Raw genomic sequence first — 13,172 nt, 5'->3', positions numbered from 1 at the left:
TGATCCCTACAAAGAAGTGCAGCCATTCCCCCTACATTTTGTTGCCACACCCCCTCCAGGGGAAGCCTGGTAAGTTGTTTCTCTTGGCATCCCTGACTGCTACTTCTTCAAGGCAAGTTTGAAGGCTAACAGCTACTTGTCCCATACAGCATGGTTATTCACAGGAGCTGAAAACTTAAGGAGAAAAAACCTATGTGAGTACCACTTCCTGGCAGTGTCTTTTTGTGAAAGTTATGAAAAACAAAAATTAATAAAATAGAATAATTGTTGATCTTTATTGAAAATCTCATATAAACAGAAGTGATTACTGAGGGTCTGCAATACAGACACTGAGATGAGCATTTCTATTAAAGGTCATGTAGAGGAACATATTTGGCCTGATTCTGAGATGGACACAATGTCAATGTCAGATGCAGTTGAGCGATTTTGTTTGTTTTGTGCAGGTGCCTGAGTTTCACTGCACAGCATCCACAGAGTCTGTGCACACAGAATCGTAGTTGCATTTGACACACTTTCTCAGAAATGTCCTGAAAATATTAATGAGGTCCTGGGATTTGGCTCTGCAGATGCAGGAAGAGGGTCTATCTTTTGGGTGTGTTATAGGATTGTTGCAGGCGTATTGCTGGAGTCAGATGCATAATCGTTCACATTGAAGCCCATACTCTGACATGGAGGGCATGCATATAATGTTGTATGTAATACATGTGATGACTGCTTACCCTGGGGATCAGCAGGGCCGTTGAGTTTCACTGAGCACCCGAGACACTACTCTCAACTTGTCCTTCCTCTATAATCCTGCCCCAGACTCCTGTGAAACTAGCCAATGGAATTTGGGGGGCATGCTAATACAGGAAGTAGAAGCAAAGCTGAATGCTTTGTTCCTGGTGCAGCAGCAGTCAAACGCACAGTAGTGCTGATCCCTGAGGTAAGGAAGCCAGGATATATATTACATATAAAAATACATGTAATGTTGCATGTGTTAGCCGCCCCCCAAAATGCAATGTGTGATGTGCACTGCAGCAATCGCCACTAGTTACATCTAAAGATACCATTTGCTGTATCTGAGCATTTAAAGACATGCAAAGTAGGTGTTTTAGACTTGTACTTGCAGATACATGCATGGATGTACATTGGGAAAAACTTGCAGTGGCATTTTTATAAAGTCAGAGATGCAATACTGGCAAAAGATGCACACATAGAGGTTGCACCAACATACTCAGTGCCATCATAAGCAATGTGTTTTCATGTGTACATTATATTTCAGACAATGTTCCCTGAGTTTCAGAATTGTTTTTTTATCTGATAAACAAACATTCTGGATAATAGTTCTTATGCCTGTATAACATACTTATGGCAGAACTCTGGTGAAATTGAGTACAGTTTTTACAGTACAGTATGCACAATTAAACAATTTCCCTTTACAAAAAGTAATCCCAAAATATGATTTACTAATACTAAACATAAGAAATTCTTCTTTTACTGTATTTTGTATTGCAATGAAAACAGTCTTTTAACAGCACATCTATTAACTTCTATAGCTGGTGGCTCTTGAGATTTTAAAACATTCAAAGGGAACAACTCATGTTTCAGTATTATTTTCCAGGTCTAGAACATTTTTATCCAGATGTTCACTTACAAAACATTAGTAATCTCTGAAGCCTTCATTAAATCGTTAACTGATTTTCATAAGTTGCATTCTGTGGTAAAGATGAAATGACAAAAAATAGCGACCATACTTTTTTCCATCTGATTCTGTAACCAAGGCAGGAAATGATAATCATCTGAAAATTAGAGTTGTTAAAATGAAATTGCTGTATCCTATGTTGCATACAAAATGAAATGTAATGTTAGTGTGGTGTTATGAATGTGACACCTGTCATTCCATGCAGTAAAATATTCTGGAGAAGCAGAAAAAATAAACTAGGTCATCAAGTTTGTTCCATTTAGTTTAATGCAAAGGAGATAATTTTTCAGTTCCATGTTGTTCTTTTAGAATATTTTGTGACAATGGGGTCTACTATATGTACACAGCCTTGGAGAGAGATAAAGTGGATGGAGATAAAGTACCACCCGCCAGCTTCTAAAGATAATTTTTCAAACACAGCCTGTAACATGGCAGTTAGTAGCTGATTGGCTGGTACTTTATGTCTGTCAACTGATTATCTTTCCAAGGCTTAGTACATAGACCCCAATGCCTGTCACAAGAGTAGATAGCCAAAGGTGTGATGCAGTGCAGTGTAAAGCAGGTTACACACCCATGAGGCAAACACTGACCAAATCTGGATGCAGGACAGGTAGTCTGAGCATGCATCAAAGACTTAAAATATACTCAGTGACTCTCCACACTACATTTTTCAACATTAAGGGAGCAACAGCAGTATCAGAAGCATTCTCCTGGAAATATGGCAAAATAGCAAATTCACCCCTTTGCTGCTAAGGACAAGCTTGACTCGTCCTTTGTATATACCTTAAAACTGTGGATGATAAGTCAGACTTGTCCTCCACATTGGGGAGCTTCGAAAAAAAGAAAACATATTTTACCTTACCTACTGATTTTGATGACCATTGAGACCCCTAGTAGCCCCACTTCCGAATCTAGGAGTACCACCAGCGATGCTTGCATGTTGTTGTCACCTGTGCAAAAAAAAGAATGAAAAGTATAGGGAGAGGGACTCTAATAGGCCCTACACACTGGCCGACATCATTGCACGATATGAACGATCTCATTCATTAATGAACGAGATAACGTTCATATCGTGCAGTGTGGTGGCACCAGCGATGAACGATGCGCGGCCCCGTGCTCGTTCATTTCTGAGGCCCCGTTGGCTGTGCATGCAGGCCAATATGGACGATCTCGTCCATATTTGCCTGCAGTTCTATGGAGCCGTGTGACGGGGGGGAGTGATGTAACTTCACTCCCCCCATCACTGCCTTCCCCCCCGCGCGCCGCCGGGTCGCCCGTCGGCCATATCCGCCGTCGGCAGCTCGGCAACGGATCGGCCAATGTGTAGGGCCCATAAGTTCCTCTTTCTTCAAACCCATGGAAAAAAATATGTTGCTCCATAAAACTTAATATCTGGTGTTAAGTATAATGTTAAGTCAAAATCTACACATAAACCCTGCTGGTTGCAATTTTAAATGATTAAGTAATGCCAAATCAAGAACCACAAAGTATTTATTTGTGGTATGTTAAAAAAGAAATCCCATTTGCTTTCGGTTCACTTTTTTTAAAATGTCAACAGATATATACACATTAGTTCATTTTTGTTAAATTTTATTTGACATTTGAATTAGCAAAAAGTATTTTTTGAAAATACAAAGTCTGAAACTAAAAAAACAACGTATAAGTTGTGTGGGTAGAATGTAAAAAATATATTTTCTTCATTTTGGAATGTAATGAGTGCAAACGTGGAAAAACTACAGCAACACACAGGTGAGAAAACACTCAGTTGTGACAAGACAAACATTAGACAACTTGAATCCTTTTGCCTGCATTTCTGTGGGGTGTCTTTACTATTTGTCTTACACTTTTTCCTCTGTTACCATGGGCTTTAATACTCTACCACTACAATATGTTGTATTATGGTGGTAGAAGTTGCATCACTGCAATCCATTTGTTTTTCAGGCATAGGGGGTCATTCCGAGTTGATCGCTAGCTGCCGTTGTTCACAGCGCAGTGTTCAAGCCAAAAATCAGCATTTCTGCGCATGCGTATGCACCGCAATGCGCACACGCGACGTACGGGTACAAAGTCCTTTGTGGTTTTGAACAGGTTCTAGCGATGTTTTCATTTCCACTGGCGGCTGCAAGAAGATTGACAGGAAGGGGGCGTTTCTGGGTGTCAACTGACCGTTTTCAGGGAGTGCTGAGAAAAACACAGGCGTGCCAGGGAAAATGCAGGCGTGCCAGGGAAAAAGCAGGCGTGGCTGGGCGAACGCTGGGTGGGTGAGTAACGTCAAAAGCCAACCCTCCAACGTTAGAATCACCGCACACGAAGGGTAAGTTCAGGGCTGGTCTTGTTTTGCACAAAATGTTTTTGCAGGCGCTCTGCTGCACAGGCGCTCGCACTTCTGCAAAGCGAAAATACATGGTGACGATGCGTTTGCACGGCTGCTAAAAACTGCTAGCGAGCGAACAACTCGGAATGACCACCATGGTTCCAGTGTCTATGGCTAGTAAAGAAATGGGTCCCCAGTGCTCCAGCATTCTGTGGTGATTTGCATCCAGTCCACTTTACATGGTGTCAGAAGTTTGGCTGCAATGGCACATAGGGGGTAATTCAGACCTGATCGTAGCAGCAAATTTATTAGCAGTTGGGCAAAACCATGTGCACTTTAGGTGTGGCAGATATAACATTAGCAGAGAGAGTTAGATTTGAGTGGGTTATTTTGTTTCTGTGCAGGGTAAATTCTGTCTGCTTTATTTTTACACTGCAATTTAGATTTCAGTTTTAATACACCCCACCCAAATCTAACTCTCTCTGCACATGTTATATCTGCCCGCCCTGCAGTGCACATGGGGGGTAATTCCAAGTTGATCGCAGCAGGATTTTTGATAGCAATTGGGCAAAACCATGTGCACTGCAGGGGAGGCAGATATAACATGTGCAGAGAGAGTTAGATTTGGGTGGGGTGTGTTCAATCTGCAATCTAATTTGCAGTGTAAAAATAAAGCAGCCAGTATTTACCCTGCACAGAAATAAAATAACCCACCCAAATCTAAATCTTTCTGCACATGTTATATCTGCCTCCCCTGCAGTGCACATGGTTTTGCCCATTTGCCATCAAAAATCCTGCTGCGATCAACTTGGAATTACCCCCATGGTTTTGCCCAACTGCTAACAAATTTGCTGCTACGATCAGGTCTGAATTGGGCCAACAAAACAAGTAACCAATGAGCTTAAGGCAGCTACTGTAACAGCTCCGCAGGTGCAAGATGTCATTGTCACTACCAACTTCATCCTCATCAGTGTGTACATAATCCTCACACATTATCAATTCATCCCTGTTGGAATACACCATTACAGAAGTCTCTGTACTTTGATGTAATCAGTGGCGCACGCAGGGGGGGTTTCCGAGTACTTAGAAACCCCCTGATGAGCTGAATTTTCTATTTTTGAGATGGAGACACTGCTGTCTCCGTCTCAGCTAAAAGCTGCGATCGTGTATGCGATCGCGACTGTGAAGCTGCTGCCCTGCTGCAGCAACAGAGAGCTACTGCACTGTATGTTGTACAGTACTGCACTGTATGTTGCTCAATTCTTACAGAATGCCCGGTGGGGAGCTGCTGGTTGCACATGCTCAGCCGCAGCAGCTCCCTCCATTCTCACGCTGCTGCCCATCGATCTGCTCCCAGCTCCTGATGGGGAATTTTTTTTTTATGTATATATTAGTAGTTATGTATGTAAATGTGCTTGTGTATGTATGTATGTATGTATGTATGTATGTATGTATGTATGTATGTATGTGTGTGTGTTAGTGTATATATATATATATATATATATATATATATATATATATATGAATGTATATATACAGTATATATATATATCATACTTGCCGACTTCTAGGCTGCTCTCTCCGGGAGAGAGCAGCCAGGTCGGCTCAGCAGGGGGGCGGGCAGTGAGGTTACGTCCAGAGGGGGGCGGGCCAGAGGCGAGACAGGGCGTGGCGGAGGTGGGACGGGGGCGTGGCTGCGGGATCGCATCATGTAAGCCACGCCCCCGCTGTGTAATGCCGCTATTACCGACATTATACAGCAGGGGGTGTGGCTATTATAACGCGATTCAACAAGAATCGCGTCATCTCCTGGCCGGACCGCCCACTTTACTCGCTAAGTGGGTGGCTGGGCAGAGAGTACCCCTGAAATCAGGAGACCTCCCTGCTCTTCCGTGGGGTCGGGAGGGTCACCCGATTTTTGGGAGCCTCTCGGCCATTCCGGGAGAGTAGGCAAGTATGATATATATGTGTGTGTGTGTATATATATATATATATATATATATATATGTGTGTAAATATGTACGTGTGTGTGTATATATTTATATATATATATTCATATATACATGCACATATACATACTATATACACAGACACCCCCCCCCCCCCCCCCGTCCTCACAGAAACCCACCTCACTAAATCCTGCATTTGCCCCTGGTAATTGCGAGTATTCCTCACAGAATTTGTAGTACATTTTGATGAACATCACCTTTTTTCCAGCTGTGCTGAAAGTCTTTCTGAGCACACACTGCAGGGTGGCAGCTTAACTAATGCAAAGCCAGTTTGTACAAAGGCCTCAAAATTGCTTATATTTTCCTTCCACTAGTCAAAAGTACTCTGTGACATGCCTATTTGTATGGTGTCATGAAAATAATCCTCCATCATTCTTTGGGTGGTGACCATATTAGATGGAGTTATGGTAGAGGTACAGTATCAGTAATTTTAAGCAATTCTTTTAGAAACGACCAGATGTCTAAATGTTTTGTTGACTCCTTTGCATCACCACCACTTGAGCTGACAACTTGCTCCCCAGAGCTCTTAGCATTTCTTATGATCTTGGGGGGTCATTCCGAGTTGATCGCTTGCTAGCTACTTTTAGCAACCGTGCAAACGCATAGTCACCACCCACGGGGGAGTGTATTTTCACTTTTCAAGTGTACGAACGCCTGTGCAGCTGAGTGGTACAAAAACGTTTTGTGCAAAACAAGACCAGCCCTGTAGTTACTTATTCTGTGCAATGATTGCAGCGTCGAAGGGCCCGGAATTGACGTTAGATACCCGCCCTGCAAACGCCTGGACACGCCTGCATTTTCCAAAACACTTCCAGAAAATGGTCAGTTGACACCCATAAATGCCCTCTTCCTGTCAATCCCCTTGCAATCGGCTGTGCGAATGGAATCTTTGCTAGATCCAGTGCACAGCAGCGATGCTCTTTGTGACCGGTCGATGCACGTGTGCATTGCGGTGCATGTGCATGCTCAGTTTTGGCATTTTTTAACCTGATCACTGTACTGCGAAAATCGGCAGTGAGCGATCAACTTGGAATGACCCCCTTGCTCAATTGGAAAGAAAGACACAATGTACCACTTAAACTAGGATCAAGCAAAGTCTCCAAAATATAGTGATCTGATTCCAAGATATTGGCAACCCTTGGATCCTGGTAAAGCAAATAAAGAACTTGACATGACATACTTATCGGAATCATGTAATATCATCCCCTCCTTCAATTTCTCAAGCTGACTTTCCAAAAGCTGAATTATGGAAATCACCTGAATTCACTTCACAGGTCGCTATATCCAAGTGTTTGAGCAACTTGCACAAGAAGAAAATTATTCTCCACTGTGCTGGACTAAGGTATACTCCCCCTCCTCTCCCAATATCATGGCTTATTGTATAGCTGCGGATGGATTTTGCTGTTCCTCCATCCACTGAGCATATAAAGTGTGGAATTCTACCTTATTATCACTTCTTGCTTCAGGTGGTGGCAAGGCAAGTGTAACTGTTTTTACAGGTGCTGCAATCTTCTGCATGTGGTAGCTAAATGCCATATACTGTATGTCTCAAAATGTTTCGGGCCACATATAGTATCATCTTTTACATGCCCTTGACATTTAAAAAAAAAACATGCACAAGTTTGAATTCACCAGGCTGTAATGCTCTCACAATACTGTATTTGTGACATCAGAAATCACAAATCCTGAGGAGAGTCTATGTGGGGTAAGCCATGTTGCTATGACATCCTTTAGTTTCTCTAACGTCCTTGAGGATGCTGGGACTCCGTAAGTACCATGGGGAATAGACGGGCTCGGCAGGAGATAGGGCACTTCAAGAAAGCTTTGGACTCTGGGTGTGCACTGGCTCCTCCCTCTATGCCCCTCCTCCAGACCCCAGTTTTACACTGTGCCCAGAGCAAGATGGGTGCACTGCAGAGAGCTCTCCAGAGTTCTCTGCCTAGAAGCATTTTTGTTTGGATTTTTTTCTACCTTTTACTACTTTTTCACAAGGAGCACTGCTGGCAACAGGCTCCCTGCATCGAGGGACTGAGGAGAGAGGAGCAGACCTTCTTGTCAAAGATAGGCTCTGCTTCCTTGACTACTGGACACCATTAGCTCCAGAGGGGGTGAACGCAGGTTCTTACTGGGCGTCCACCCCCGGAGCCGCGCCACCTTTCTCCTCACAGAGCTATAAGTACAGAAGACAGTAGTCGTCAGGCGGCAGAAGCCTTCAGCTTCACTGAGGTAACGCACAGCGCTGCAGCTGTGCGTCATTGCTCCCATACACCTCACATACTCCGGTCACTTTAAGGGTGCAGGGCTCAGGGGGGGCGCCCTGGGCAGCAATATAAACCTCTGCATGGCAAAAAGACTATATACATGTACAGGTGGGCTCTAAACATGTATATAAAAGAGCCCCCACCATATTTTACTAAGTTTGAGCGGGACAGAAGCCCGCCGCCGAGGGGGCGGGGCTTCTCCCTCTGCACTCACCAGCGCCATTTTCTTTCCACAGCACTGCTGAGAGGAAACTCCCCGGACTCTCCCCTGCTTACACACGGTGAAAGGGTGCTTAAAAGAGAGGGGGGGGGCACATAATTGGCGGTTTACATATTATACAGCGCTGCTGGGGAAAAACATTTTGTGTTGGTCTCCAGGGTTATTGCGCTGGGGTGTGTGCTGGCATACTCTCTCTCTGTCTATCCAAAGGGCCTTGACAGGGAAACTGTCTTCAGGAAAGGGGTTCCGTGTGTGTGTGTGTGTGTGTGTGTGTGTGTGTGTGTGTGTGTGTGTGTGTGTGTGTGTGTGAAGTGTGTCGGTACGCGTGTGTCAACATGTTTGACGAAGAAGGCTCGCTTAATGTGGAGGGGGAGTGCTTGAATGTCAGGTCGCCATCGGCAACGCCAACACCGGAATGGGTGGATAAGCTGAATGTCTTGAATGCAAATGTCAATCTATTGCATAAAAGATTAGACAAGGCAGAAGCTAGGGATCAGTCAGGTAGCCAGTCCATGCCTGTCCCTGGGGCACCAGGTCCTTCGGGGTCTCAGAAGCGCACCATATCCCAGATCGATGACACAGATACCGACACAGATACTGACTCTAGTGTCGACTATGAAGATGCAAAATTACAGCCGAAGGTGGCTAAGGGTATACGGTATAAAGGGAAAAAGCCTGAAGTCACTTTTCCATCCTCATTTGAATTAAGTGACTTGTGCGAAAAGGCTTGGGAATCTCCGGATAGGAGACCACAAGTTCCCAAAAGGATTCTCATGGCGTATCCTTTTCCACAAACTGATAGGATACGCTGGGAATGTCCGCCAAAAGTTGACAAGGCGCTGACACGTTTGTCCAAAAAGGTGGCACTGCCTTCTTAGGATACGGCTTCCCTCAAGGAACATGCTGATCGCAGGCAGGAAATTACCTTAAAGCACATTTACAATCATTCCGGTACTATTGCTCAACCGGCTATGGCGTCGGCATGGGTTTGTAGTGCGGTTGTGGCATGGGCAGATTCCTTATCTACGGAAATTGACACCTTAGATAGGGACGCCATTCAAATGATCATAGAGCATATCAGAGATGCTGCCTTGTATATGAGGGATGCTCAGAGAGACATTTGTTTATTAAGCTCCAGAATAAATGCTATGTCTATTTCTGCTAGGCGGCTCTTGTGGACCCGACAGTGGATGGGAGATGCCGATTTAAAGCGGCATATGGAGTCCTTGCCTTACAAAGGGGTGGAGTTGTTTGGAGACGGCCTCTCGGATCTTGTCTCTACGGCTACGGCTGGTAAGTCAAATTTCTTACCTTATGTCACCCCGCAGCATACAAAAAAGGCACCTCATTATCAAATGCAGTCCTTTCGTTCCAATAAAAACAAGAAGGTACGTAGATCATCCTTTGTTGCCAAAGGGAAAGGCAGGGGAAAAAAGCTGCACACAGCTAGTTCCCAAGAGCAGAAGTCCTCTCCTGCGTCTGCAAAGTCCACCGCATGACGCTGGGGCTTTCCGAGGGGAGGCAGATCTGGTGGGGGCTCGTCTTCAGTTTTTCAGCCACGTCTGGGTTCACTCGCAGGTGGATCCCTGGGCATTAGAGATTGTTTCTCAGGGATACAGGCTGGAATTCGAAGACTTGCCTCCTCGACGATTTTTCAAATCAGCTCTGCCGGCTTCCCCGTCAGAGAGGGAGCTAGTGTTGGTAGCAATCCAAAAATTGTATATTCAACAGGTGATTGTCACAGTTCCTCATCTCCAGCAAGGAGAGGGATATTACTCTGAAATCTCTGAACCTGTACTTGAAGAGGTTCAAGTTCAAAATGGAATCACTCAGGGCGGTCATCGCCAGCCTGGAGGGGGGGGATTGGATGGTGTCCCTGGACATAGAGGATGCTTACCTTCATGTTCCGATATTCCCCCCGCATCAGGCGTTCCTGAGATTTGCAGTGCAGGACTGTCACTACCAATTTCAGACGTTGCCGTTTGGGCTTTCCACGGCCCCGAGAATTTTCACCAAGGTAATGGTGGAAATGATGGTGCTCCTGCGCAGGCAGGGGGTCACAATTATTCCATACTTGGACGTTCTCCTCATAAAGGCGAGATCTCGGGAGAGGTTGCTGGACAGCGTGTCTCTGTCCATGAAGACGTTGCAGATACACGGCTGGATTCTCAATATACCGAAGTCCCAGCTAGTCCCTACAACGCGTCTGACCTTTTTGGGGATGATTCTAGACACAGACCAGAAAAAGGTTTTTCTTCTGATCGAAAAGGTTCAGGATCTCATAGCCATGGTCAGGAACCTATTAAAAACAAAAAAGGTTTCAGTGCATCATTGCACGCGGGTCCTGGGGAAGATGGTGGCTTCCTACGAGGCCATCCCTTTTGGCAGGTTCCATGCGAGGACTTTTCAATGGGACCTCTTGGACAAGTGGTCCGGGTCCCATTTACAAATGCATCAAAGGATCACCCTGTCTCCCAGGACCAGGGTATCTCTCCTGTGGTGGCAGAATAGTGCTCACCTACTAGAAGGTCGCAGGTTCAGCATTCAGGACTGGGTCCTGGTGACCACGGACGCAAGCCTCCGAGGCTGGAGAGCAGTGACACTGGTAAGAAATTTCCAAGGTCTCTGGTCAAGCCTAGAGTCTTGTCTCCACATCAACGTCCTGGAGTTGAGGGCCATATACAACGCCCTGCGTCAAGCGGAGGAATTGCTTTGGAGAAAACCGGTTCTGATTCAGTCAGACAATGTCACGGCAGTGGCTCATATAAACTGCCAAGGCGGAACAAGGAGCAGAATGGCCATGGCAGAAGCGACCAGGATTCTACGCTAGGCGGAAGGCCATGTACGCGAGCTGTCAGCGGTGTTCATCCCGGGGGTTGACAACTGGGAGGCGGACTTCCTCAGCAGGCACGACCTGCATCCGGGAGAGTGGGGACTTCATCAAGAAGTCTTCGCACAGATCACGGATCGTTGGGGACTGCCTCAAATCGACATGATGGCATCCCATCTCAACAAAAAGCTAAAGCGGTATTGCGCCAGGTCAAGGGACCCTCAGGCGGTAGCGGTAGACGCTCTGGTGACACCTTGGGTGTTCAGATCGGTCTATGTGTTTCCTCCTCTTCCTCTCAATCCCAAGGTGTTGAGAATAATACGAAGCAGGGTCAGAACAATACTCATTGTTCCGGATAGGCCACGGAGGACTTGGTATCCGGAGCTGCAAGAGTTGCTCGCAGGGGATCCGTGGCCTCTTCCTCTAAGGCAGGACCTGCTGCAGCAGGGGCCCTGTCTGTTCCAAGACTTACCGCGGCTGCGTTTGACGGCATGGCGGTTGAACGCCGGATCCTAGCGGAAAAAGGGATTCCGGAGGAAGTCATTCCTACCCTGATCAAGGCTAGGAAAGACGTGACGTTAAAACATTATCACTGTATATGGCGGAAATATGTTTCTTGGTGTGAGGCCAAAGCTGCTCCTATGGAGGAGTTCCATTTGGGCCGTCTACTTCACTTCCTTCAAACAGGAGTGACTTTGGGCCTAAAATTAGGGTCCATAAAGGTCCAGATTTCGGCCTTATCCATTTTCTTTCAAAGAGAATTGGCCTCTATTCCTGAAGTACAGACCTTTGTGAAGGGAGTGCTGCATATTCAGCCTCCCTTTGTGCCTCCAGTGGCGCCTTGGGATCTTAACGTGGTGTTACGTTTCCTCAAGTCAGCTTGGTTTGAACCACTCAAAACTGTGGAGTTGAAATACCTCACGTGGAAAGTGGTCATGTTGTTGGCGTTACCTTCGGCAAGACGTGTTTCCGAATTGGCGGCTTTATCACATAAAAGCCCATACTTGGTTTTTCACGTGGATAGGGCAGAGTTGAGGACTCGCCCTCACTTTCTGCCAAAAGTGGTCTCATATTTTCATGTGAACCAACCTATTGTCGTGCCTGTGGCTACACGGGACTTGGAGGATTCCGAGTCCCTGGATGTAGTCAGGGCTTTGAAGATTTATGTGACCAGAACGGCTAGAATCAGGAAGACTGAAGCTTTGTTCATTCTGTATGCGGCCAACAAGGTTGGCGCTCCTGCTTCAAAGCAGACTATTGCTCGCGGGATCTGTAACACGATTCAGCAGGCGCATTCCACGGCAGGATTGCCGTTACCAAAATCGGTTAAGGCCCACTCCACTAGGAAAGTGGGCTCTTCTTGGGCGGCTGCCCGAGGGGTCTCGGTATTACAGTTGTGCCGAGCAGCTACTTGGTCGGGGACAAACACCTTTGCAAAGTTCTATAAGTTTGATACCCTGGCTGAGGAGGAACTCCAATTTGCTCAATCGGTGCTGCAGAGTCATCCGCACTCTCCCGCCCGTTTGGGAGCTTTGGTATAATCCCCATGGTCCTTACGGAGTCCCAGCATCCTCAAGGACGTTAGAGAAAATAAGATTTTACTTACTGGTAAATCTATTTCTCATAGTCCGTAGAGGATGCTGAGCGCCCGTCCCAAGTGCGGACTTCTTCTGCAAGACTTGTATATAGTTATTGCTTACATAAGGGTTATGTTATAGTTTTTCGGTGGAACCGTGGCTATGTTGTTGTTCATACTGTTAACTGGGTAAGTTTATCACAAGTTATACGGTGTGATTGGTGTGGCTGGTATGAATCTCGCCCTTAGATTTACAAAAATCCTTCCTCGTACTGTCC

General features: G+C 45.8%; 1 long non-coding RNA gene across 1 annotated transcript in view; it reads right to left on the bottom strand.

Moving 5' to 3' along the window:
• Positions 1-277: 277 nt before the first annotated feature.
• Positions 278-13,172, bottom strand: part of LOC134935188 (uncharacterized) — a 55,893-nt gene continuing 42,998 nt past the window's right edge. The window contains exons 2-3 of the long non-coding RNA XR_010179973.1: positions 2,547-2,634; positions 278-1,781 (exon numbers count right to left, since the gene is read on the bottom strand). This is a non-coding gene — a long non-coding RNA (uncharacterized LOC134935188). The remainder of the gene's footprint in view (positions 1,782-2,546; positions 2,635-13,172) is intronic.

The sequence above is a fragment of the Pseudophryne corroboree genome, chromosome 6 (genome assembly GCF_028390025.1).
Source record: "Pseudophryne corroboree isolate aPseCor3 chromosome 6, aPseCor3.hap2, whole genome shotgun sequence".
NCBI classification, from domain to species: domain Eukaryota; kingdom Metazoa; phylum Chordata; class Amphibia; order Anura; family Myobatrachidae; genus Pseudophryne; species Pseudophryne corroboree.
Note: the sequence above shows the minus strand (reverse complement) of the source record. Positions and strands in the feature narration are given on the sequence as shown.